This window comes from Oncorhynchus tshawytscha, linkage group LG01 (assembly GCF_018296145.1).
Source record: "Oncorhynchus tshawytscha isolate Ot180627B linkage group LG01, Otsh_v2.0, whole genome shotgun sequence".
Lineage (NCBI taxonomy): Eukaryota > Metazoa > Chordata > Actinopteri > Salmoniformes > Salmonidae > Oncorhynchus > Oncorhynchus tshawytscha.
In genome coordinates, this window is record NC_056429.1 from 71,994,829 (window position 1) to 72,005,815 (window position 10,987).

Sequence of the window (10,987 nt, forward strand, 5' to 3'; positions counted from 1 at the left end):
CAATTCCCACCCCTATGTCCACCTATAGATAAATTATATAAGATAGGTATGTTTACACCTGGTACATCTCCATCTTGTCGAAATTGGGGCTTGAGAATGTTAACAGAGGGGATTAGAGAGAGGGTGGGGGCAATGTCAGACAGGGGAGGGGGAGGATGAGGACTAAATTAAAGTATAGGAAAGTTAGGATAACTTTTCTCAAGGAGTCCAACCTTGTGATTCTGAAGCTGTATTTGAATGGATACAGGGCTTGCCTGCAAGAGTAACAACACTTCACTACTTTTCACTTACCATATGTGTTTAGAGTTATGCTGTTGGCAGATATATTTTACTATGGTCTGTTTTTAATGGAAATTAATCTGTTTAGTATTCAATTATTGCATGATAATGTACAATTTGAAGAGATGTTATATTTTCAAATGCACAATGGAAAGACAATCCAACATTCCAAAACAAAATAAATAAAGAACACATTAGAGACCAAAGAAACATTCAACCTCTAACAAATAGTTTCACTAAATTAGGTTTGCAAAATTCTGGTAACAAAATGTCCAGGTTATCCAGAAATCCTAGTTGGAGGGTTCCTGCTTATGCCCTCCTGTTTCCGTTGATCTTCCAACCGGGATTTATTGACATTTTGGGGATGGTTACCAGAATTTTGCAACTCTGAATGTTCTATTGAAACTGAGATTAATAAATTAATTTTAATATCATCAATATCATTAGTATGGAATTAATAAATGATTAGTTCATTGTGATTTATGAATATTACCTCAATGGGGTTATGAAGGATTCAGAAGGCATGTTTTTAACATATTATAGTATCATAGTTAGGAATTATATTCCCACATCTATAAAATGTATGGTAATTTTTCCTGAATATAAACTTCTAACATTTGTGAATCATGTATACTGAACAAAAAACATTAACGCAACATGCAACTATTTTAACGATTTTACTAGTTACAGTTCATATAATGAAATCAGTCAATTCAAATAAATTAATTTTGGCCCTAATCTATGGATTTCACATGACTGGGCAGGGACGCATCCTTGGGTGGGAATAGGCCCACCCACTTGGGAGCCAGGACCAGCCAATCAGAATGAGTTTTTCCCCACAAACAGGCTTTATTACAGACAGAAATACTCAGTTTCATCAGCTATCCGGGTGGCTGGTCTCAGACGATCCCGCAGGTGAAGAATGGAGGTCCTGAGCTGGCGTTGTTAGATGTGGTCTGCGGTTGTGAGGCTTGTTGGACGTACCGCCAAATTCTCTAAAATGACGGAAGCGGCTTATGGTAGAGGAATGAACATTAAATTCTCTGGCAACAGCTCTGGTGGACATTTCTGCAGTCAGCATGCCAATTGCACGCTCTCTCAAAACTTGAGACATCTGTGGCATTGTGTTGTGTGACACAACAGCACATTTAGAGTGGCCTTTTATTGTCCCCACCACAATGTACACCTGTGTTATGATCATGCTGTTTAATCAGCTTCTTGATATGCCACACCTGTCAGGTGGATGGATTATTTTGGCGAAGGAGAAATGCTCACTAACAGGGATGTAAACAAATTTGTGCACAACATTTGAGAGAAATAAACTTTTTGTGCATATGGAACATTTCTGCAATCTTTTAATTCAGCTCATGAAACATGGAACCAACACTTTACATGTGGCATTTATATTTTTGTTCAGTATATAATATGTCCTATTAAATATACTCACTAGCTATGTTACCATTAACTTGTCCAGTGATTTTTTTGTTGTTGTTGACATTTACAAAGTTTGCGTAGAAAATATATTTGACAATTGCCTGCTACAGTGCATTTCTATTTAACAAACAGCTGGACGTAATGACCTCACACCTAAAACAAAGTACAGCGTCGTAGGCTTGGGCGGTATGCCGTATATACCGTATACTGGGGTTTTTAGAAATAGCCACAGATGGTTTTTCAATAGTGTTGAAACAATTTCTTCTTCAACATTTTTTAAAAATGTGAATATTTGTTGCTACTTTTTAAGTAGATACCTGCAGTCAACTTGTGAAATGCTTTAGGAGATAAAGATCACCTTCTTCATTTCGTCTGTCACATAATTTTTCATTAGGAAGCTTACCGGAAGTCCCCAGTTACGTCGTGTTTCTTTACAAGCACACAACGACAAGACACAGGAGCGACTGTGACTCTCAAGTGATCTAGTTACAGTATGGAATTCCCAACTAAATGTTTGCCAGTCTTATAACTATTAAGTTAACTGTCTAAAATGTGCTAAATGCTCTCTCGTTTTGCATTTGGTTTGCTAATTTAGTAGCTAGTTAACTATCTCGCTAGCTAAGTGGTTAGCTTCTTCCAATATCAAGCTTCGCTTGGTAACAGCAGAGAAGGGTTTCAAGAGCTTTGCTGTTTAATATTTGTTTTGTGCATGCAGCAAACTGTAAGTAGCCTTTTTCAGTTACTTGTATAAATTTATGAGCTGGAATATCTGTCCTGCAAATACTTTTGGTCAGAGACTGCATAAAATGTTCGCAATGTGCTCATTAGGATTTAGTTAGCATTCTCTATGGGATTTTACATGTACTTGTTAGCATTGCTAACCTTCAGATTACAAATGCTCAGTGGGGTTTGAAATAGCACCCATTGTGTTCAGTGCCGGTATTACCGAATTTCCCGGTATGGCATAAGGTCGGTATGAAGGTATGACCATCTGGATACAGTGTTGAATAAAAATGAAGTGGTTGAAGTGTTTCCATTACCCATTTATGCATTAATAAATTGGAGATAGCCTATAAACCCTCCCAATGCCATGTGCGTAACGCCCCGGTCCGTGTCATGGTGAAACTTGCACTCCTGTAGATCTGAAATAATTGGATGATGAAACTTGCATCCAGCCAACCAGAACAGCAAGGCGAAGCAGTTCAGCCATTCTTGAAAGTCCGGACAAACCTTACAAATAAACGTTATTTTTATAGTTGAAAAATAGATTTAGCAGGTAGTAAGTATTTATAATTTAATGTAGAGTGGCGCTTCATAGTTACGTGTTGACATCACACCTTAAAAATGATTCGGCAATGATCATTTATTCTAAAAACACATTTTCCATCATTTGTCGCAATAAAGAAAGTTAGGCAAAATAAAATGTTTCCTATATCTGACGTCACCATTACACATGCAGCAATGATTCTTTTGGCGACATTGCTTTTGTGAAATAAACCTGGAAACCTGCCTAATGTCATCTTATTATCTGCAATTTTGAAATGAGGCAATGCTGTTTTAGATGATCCCAAGTACATTTTGTATTACCCTTTAAAGGTCACTCTACTTTTATTGATTAAAACATTTTACTTGAGCTGTGTTGCTCTGTGTCTACATGGTTATTGGAAATGTCAAATTGCGTCATTCACATATTCCATCAAATTTCACTGAATATAATACATGCTTGTTATTGGTTCAAATCATATTCTAATGTTGAGGTCTGGACAGCCACTTCCCTCCATGTCGTCTCTTTTGTTTTGACATATTCGCCTGCACTTCAACTCAATTACCGTCTCCTTCTCCTGCTCCTCTATTCCTGTCATTACTGTAAGAGGTAACTGTCTTCCACATTAGCCCAAACAGATCAGGGGGATGTGAGAGGGAGCACTTGGAGCTTCAGCCCTGCTTATCAATCTAACAGACAGACAGATGACAGAAAGGTCAAAGATAGCCCCACACTGTATGTTCAGGGTGTGCGTGCGTGTTTGCGTGGATCCGTGTGTGTTCCTGCGTACGTCTGTGTGCTACTTCCTCCTACGAGACCATGCATCTGTAACGTTGGGGAGGCCGGTCACTAGTGGCAGCGTTTCAGAATGACAAGGTTTATTTGTGCGTGTTGTGATATGTTCAGAGGAAACCGGCCCTGACAGCTGGTGGAGGCAGGAAGAGGGGAGCCACAACAAGTTTCCCCCGCCCGGCAACACAAAATGTCATCCTTCCCCTGGCTGCTTCTCTCCTCACCCTCCCCGCCCGCGCCAGCCCAACCATCCTGCTGAAAAGAGCAGACATTTAAAACTTTGTGACATGTGTCACAGGCACTGCCATTGAGCCAGTGCTGCTGACGGAGCTGGAATTGACAGGCCGGGAGCCACCGGAGCTGGCTGGAGGACACACCGAGTTTGGTGTGTGTCACTTCCCATCCTCGTCAGAGCACAGAGCACAGCCGCATCCCCAGCACACAAACTACTGCATTATGAGATGGGCAGGGAAGGCGACAGCGTGCAGCAGCGTGTAGACATCTGCCTTACTGACAAAAACTTTGTGTGTGTGTGTGTGTGTGTGTGTGTGTGTGTGTGTGTGTGTGTGTGTGTGTGTGTGTGTGTGTGTGTGTGTGTGTGTGTGTGTGTGTGTGTGTGTGTGTGTGTGTGTGTGTGTGTGTGTGTGTGTGTGTGTGTGTGTGTGTGTGTGTTGACATGAGACTGACATGGTGGTACAGCAGACTAATTAAGGTATAAACCACAGAACAACCTGTAGGCGATGCCCTGTGTGTCCCACATCTGCAGTGGATCCTGGGTACCTCCTGGGTGCGTGTGGACTCGGGATGACTCTGGCAGCTGCAGACACTGCCTGGGGATACAGGTGCCAAGTGGGTGACTGGGCTCCACACTACACAACTCACACTGTCTCTTTGCACTGTGTTTAAATGAGTGCTGGGTCTTTCACAACTTACCTACTGAGGGATAGAGCCCTTTACATATTACCTACAGGTGTGTGTGTTAGAGGATGATTGGGAAACCGAAGGACAGGCTCATTTTAATGGCCTGAATAGAAAGGTATCAAACACATGATTTCTTGTTAAACATGGAAGCTTGTAATATGACCTTAACCCTTGAATCTTGAACCTATGATGCACATTGGCCAATGTAAGCTCAAATAACTTGCATTTTCTACCATCTGTGTTGAGTGTGAGTCATATTATTCAGGAGAGTAAAGTGCTGTGAGCTGTATCGCAGAGACACAGCACCCTTCACCCCTCGTCTCCCCAACAGGCACAGCGCAGACTGACTGGCTGTCACAGGAACTTAGTCCACATCATCTCTAGTCATCAGACAACAGGCCTCAGCCCGCTGAGTGATTGACACAAGCAAATGCAAATTCACAGAGACAGGAAGGAAAAAAATAACAAGAGTGGTGTTGGTGAGTGACAGTTGGCCACTGATAGCACATAAGCTAACAGGGTTGTGGATGGATGGGGCAAGCTTTAGAGCTAGATGTCCTTTAGTCCTTTCTCTCTCGCTTCCTCATCTCGCTCTCTCTATCTCTCTCCATCTCTTGCTCCCTCTCGCTCTTCTCTCTGTCTCTCGCTGTAACCCCCCCTCTCTTTCTCTCTGCACCTGAAGACATCCGTCCATCTGCCAAATCCTCCTTCATCAAGTGCTGTCCAGAGGAGGTGAGAAAAGGCCTTATTTCCGGGCGTCGTTTCAGATGAGTAGCATGTTTCATTGAGGGGAAGGAAGACGATGTAATTAGCTTGTCAGTCTGCTTCAGGCTCAGCTTGCTCTCCCCCTCTATCTTTCTCTCTCTCTCTCTCTGCCAAAAAAAGATGGACAGAGTGACACCAGAGCTCACAGCCAGTTGATAATGTGGCAATTAATGTCATAAATAATTCCAATTGCCAATTCCATCAGAATAGACTGTAGGTGCTTTAAACGAGAAGAGTAGTCCCTTTTCATTTCCTCTAATAACCATCATCTTTCCACTTTCATTATGAGCCCTTAATACATGATGATGTGATCTGACCTCGCAATCTGTCAGACATCATTTTATTTGGGCACAAACCAAGACACAATGACAATGCATGATAACAGATGTGTATTTTGTCGTTTCTAGCTTAAGCACATCATGAGAACACACTGTATGTAGAGTAATAATAGCGACCATTTCTGAAATGTCATTGACTTGCACTTGTCAATGAGAAATATAGCTGTATTATAAAAGTAATCTAATTTGGTAAGAAAGACTTATGTGAGAGAAATCAATGTGAAGTGATATTTGAAAGGTTGCTAAAGCTCAAGGAAGACTGTGAATATTGATCCAGCACTGACATACAGTATCTGTGTGGGAAAATTCTTCCAAAAATCCTTCCTCCGTCTGGATCTTCAGGAAATAGGTCAATCGATCCGGTCAGGTGAGTATAGGCCAGGTTGACAGTATGTACTGTAATACATGCGTCTGCATCGTCCCAGTTTGGTGAATAATATTTACTGAGCATACAGGGTAACACTTTACCTAACTACACATTAATAACTGTAATAATGACACTGTAGTCTTCGACAGGTAATCCAGTTGAGGTGAATATTTTCAGGTGCAATGAGTGGCTATAAGGCCATGAGTTTTTCCTGACCCCCTGACCTGACCAGGTAAAAAGGCCCTAGTTACTGTACATGGGATATTGCTAAGGTTTTTTCTTGCTTGGATCACCCAGCGCTATACTACAGTACTGCAACTACTTTTTATCTGCAGCATCAGTGACTTGTGTAATCTCATTTGTCTCCCTAAGTCAAGCTACTCTAAATGGCCCACATTTGAGTGACACTAAACTCCTTCCTCGGAAATGTATGAGCGAATAAAATGAGCTCAGCACATGTAAAGGCCCTGGTAATGCATTGTAAAACACCGTTAAACACTTCAGATGTATCTTCGGAACCCAGGAAGGTCGCCACGGCAGTAATATATTGTCTGCGTTATAATGTCTCAAGGTCGTGTCAGTTTTGCCTACCTAATGCATGGATTCCTGTTACTCACACAAACTCCAATCATCCCTGCGGAGCCTTGGGATGAACATTTGACTAAGTAAATCAGCCAACATCCTGGCATTTCTATTACATTCTTATGTGCTACTGACAGAGGAGATGAATAATACCAAATAAAAACACATGGCTGTAGATCATATTTACAACTTCTCAGAGTGAGCCAGGTGCTCAGAACACTGCAGTCTGTTAGCTGGTATAGTATTTGTCATCCTGTAGTCAGTATACAATAGGGGTGTGTGTGTGTGTGTGTGTGTGTGTGTGTGTGTGTGTGTGTGTGTGTGTGTGTGTGTGTGTGTGTGTGTGTGTGTGTGTGTGTGTGTGTGTGTGTGTGTGTGTGTGTGTGTGTGTGTGTGTGTTAGTGTGTGTGTGTGTGTGTGTGTGTGTGTGTGTGTGTGTGTGTGTGTGTGTGTGTGTGTGTGTGTGTGTGTGTACGAGCTTGACATTGATGCTTAGCTTCAGTGCTTCCTCTCATCCCACCCATCACTGTAATGATTGTGCTATTTATTGCATGAGAATCATTTTCTTTGAATAAAGAATTTAAATTACTCTTTTAATGTAATTAATGTAGCTATCCCGAGGGGGTACATAGTTACCACACTCATGAATATATTAATGCATGTCAGTGTCAATGGTGACCCTTGTATGGCAACAGTACTGTATGTGTTTTATTCACTTTCAATTAATTGTATTTGATTGAATTTCATTACATTTTTTGTTTTTTACTAATGTTTTTAGTCATATTCTCCTAAATATATCTAATAAAAGTGCTGTAATGGTAGATGTCGGGTTCCTATGGCAAGGGCTGAGTATTTGTTGATGAGCCTTTTGATGAAACAACATCAACAGCATTAAATAAACAACAAACAACAACAGAACATAGTGAGGTATTACTTGAGATTAACAAAAACTGACATTCTCAACATTTATGCTTCATCCGTATCAATAAATTCATAATTACATGATTCTTCTGGCACGGCTAAGAAATGTGTAATGTTCAATTTGGCACATGACAACAAACATGTTTTGCATCTGAACATTCTCCCCCTCTGGCCTTGGTTCTTCTCCACATCGAGAGAAACAAGCCTGAGGTGTCAATTTCACATGCTTGACTTGGACAATCAAACATTTCATAGGAAAATGCTGGAAATATTGGCATTTACTAACATTCTCCAACAGGTCCTGAGGGTAGACTTGTACCTGACGACTAAAAATGAGCTAGAACAAGAAATGCCCTCTGGAGAGAGGGTCTATGTGGATTTTACAAGGAGGCCAATTCTGTGTAACAGCTTTATGTACAAGAAAAAACTCTGACTGAGAGTTGAACAAATATATACAAATATTACACTGAAAACAATGACACAACCATTAGAATACAAAGCTGACTCTCTCTTCTCTGTTCTCATCCTCCTAGATCTATCCGCTGCTTTCAACACCGTGAACCATCAGATCCTCCTCTCAGGGCTGGGTATCTCAGGCTCTACACACTCTTAGATTGCGTCCTGCCTGGCAGGTCCCTCCTACCAGGTGATGTGGAGAGGATCTGAGTCTGCACCACATGCTCTTACTACTGGTGTCCTCCAGGCCTCGGTTCTAGGCCATCTTCTGTTCTCTATACACAGTCACTCGGCACGTCATATCCTCACATGGTCTCTTCGATCATTGCTATGCTGATGACACTGAACTACTTTTCTCCTTCCCCTTTATGACACCCAGGTGGCGACACCTCGACAAGATGGAGCTGCTCTTCCCCTTGGGGGAGACCTGCCCACTCCACGGTGTCCCCCTCCCAGAGTGAAAAGAACCTTGACGTGATCCTGGTCAACATTCTGTCATTTTCTCCAAACATCAAAGCAGTGACTTGGTCCTGTAGGTTCATACGCTACAACATCCACAGAGTACGACCCTTCCTCACACAAGAAGTGGTGCATATCATCTCCAATCTAGACCTATGCAACTTTCTGTTTGCTGAACTCCCTGCTTGTGCCATCAACTTTTCCAGAACGCCGCAGCCCTCCTCGTATTCAACATTCCCAAGTTCTCCCATGTCACCCCACTCCTTCACACACTCCACTGGCTTCCAGTCGAAGCTTGCATCCACTAAAAGACCATGGTGCTTGCCTACGTAGCATTACATTTTAGCAGACGCTTTTATTCAGAGCGATTTCCAGTAGTGCATTCATCTTAAGATAGCTCGGTGAGACAACACCATATCACATTTGTAGCAAATACATTTTCACTCAACAAAGTAGTTATGCCCCTCCCGGCCTTCAGGCTTTGCTCAAACTCTACACCCCAAACCGAGGACTCCGTTCTGCCACCTCTGGTCTCTTGGTCATCCCACCACTACTGGGGGTCTGCTCCCGCTCAGCCCTGACGAATCTCTTCTCTGTCCTGGCACTCCAATGGTGGAACCAGCTTCCCCCTGAAGCTAGGACAGCAGAGTCCCTGCCCATCTTCCGAAAATGTCTGAAACCCTACACCTTCATCCCCTTCAAACCCCTTCAAATAGTATCTAAAATGAATCCCACTAGCACTGACTACTGATAACTACTTTATTGAAGGTAAAATGGACTTGCTACGACTGTAATATGTGGTTGTCTCACCCAGCTTCAGGAGGTGAGGTCATGTGTGCTAGCAAGGCAGAGGGCCTGGGTATGAGCCGAATCAAGGGGAAGTGGTACTCACTCAAAAGCAGCGTAACGTCTTTTACATTAGCATAAAAACAAGGCTATTGAATGCTGCACTGCCTTGAAACTGGTGACTACGGATAGATATGGATTTTTGGTTCAGAATTATCATAGAATGTCATATCAGTCTTTGTGAGAGGTCTACTGTATGCACATTGACAATAAAGAGCATACCACAATCCTAAATGTCTGTGAACAGTCAACTTTATACATATAAAGACAAAGTGGAGTCGCAATTAGGGCTGCAGAATTCCCTGGTTTTCCTGAAATACATGTTGGAGGATTCCCAGAATAAGAAGGGAATAAGCAGGAACATCAATGTTTTGCTTCCAGACAAACTAAACACCTTCTTTTGCGCTTTGAGGATAATACAGTGCCACGGACACGGCACGCTACCAAAGACTGTAGTCTCTCCTTCTCCGTGGCCGACGTGAGTAAAATATATAAACGTCTTAACCCTCGCAAGGCTGCCGGTCCAGACGGCATCCCTAGCCGCATCCTCAGAGCATGCGCAGACCAGCTGGCTGATGTGTTTACAGACTCGGGGCTCCCAAGTGGTGCAGCAGCCTAAGGCACTGTATCTCAGTGCAAGAGGCATCACTACAGTTCCTGGTTTGAATCCAGGCTGTGTCACATCGGTAGTGATTGGGAGTACCATAGGGCGGCACACATTTGGCCCATCGTCGTCCGGTTTTGGCCGGGGTAGGCCGTCATTGTAAATAAGAATTTGTTTTTAACTGACTTGCCTAGTTAAATAAAGGTTAAATTTAAAAAATGAAAATAAATAAACATATTCAATCAATCCCTGTCCCAGTCTGCTGTCCCCACATGCTTCAATATGGCCACCATTGTTCCTGTTCCCAAGAAAGCAAAGGTAACTGAACAAAATGACTATCGCCCCGTAGCACTCACTTCTGTCATTATGGAGTGCTTTGAGAGACTAGTCAATGATATCACCTCCACCCTACATGTCACCCTAGACCCACTTCAATTTGCTTACCGCCCCAATAGGTCCACAGATGATGCAATCGCCATCACATTGTACACTGCCCTATCCCACCTGAACAAGAGGAATACCTATGTAAGAATGCTGTTCATTGACTACAGCTCCGCATTCAACACTATAGTACCCTCAAAACTCATCATTAAGCTTGAGACCCTGGGTCTCGACCCCGCCCTGTGCAACTGGGTCCTGGACTTCCTGATGGACCACCCCCAGGTGGTGGTGAAGGTAGGAAACAACATCTCCACTCTGCTGATCCTCAACACTGGGGCCCCACAAGGGTGCGTTCTCAGCCCCCTCCTGTACTCTCTGTTCACCCATGACTGCGTGGTCTTGCATGACTCCAACTAATTCATCAAGTTTGCAGACAACACAACAGTGGTAGGCTTCATTACCAACGACAACGAGACAGCCTACAGGGAGGAGGTGAGGATTCTCGGAGTATGGTGTCAGGAAAATAACCTCTCACTCAATGTCAGCAAAACAAAAGAGATTACTCTGGACTTCAGGAA

General features: G+C 42.8%; 1 long non-coding RNA gene across 1 annotated transcript; it reads left to right on the forward strand.

The window, feature by feature from the left end:
• The first annotated feature begins 5,190 nt into the window (after positions 1–5,190).
• Positions 5,191–9,648, forward strand: LOC112252616. The gene is made up of 3 exons (XR_002953869.2): positions 5,191–5,422; positions 8,197–8,309; positions 8,499–9,648. It is a non-coding gene; the product is annotated as an uncharacterized LOC112252616 (long non-coding RNA).
• Positions 9,649–10,987: the final 1,339 nt, after the last annotated feature.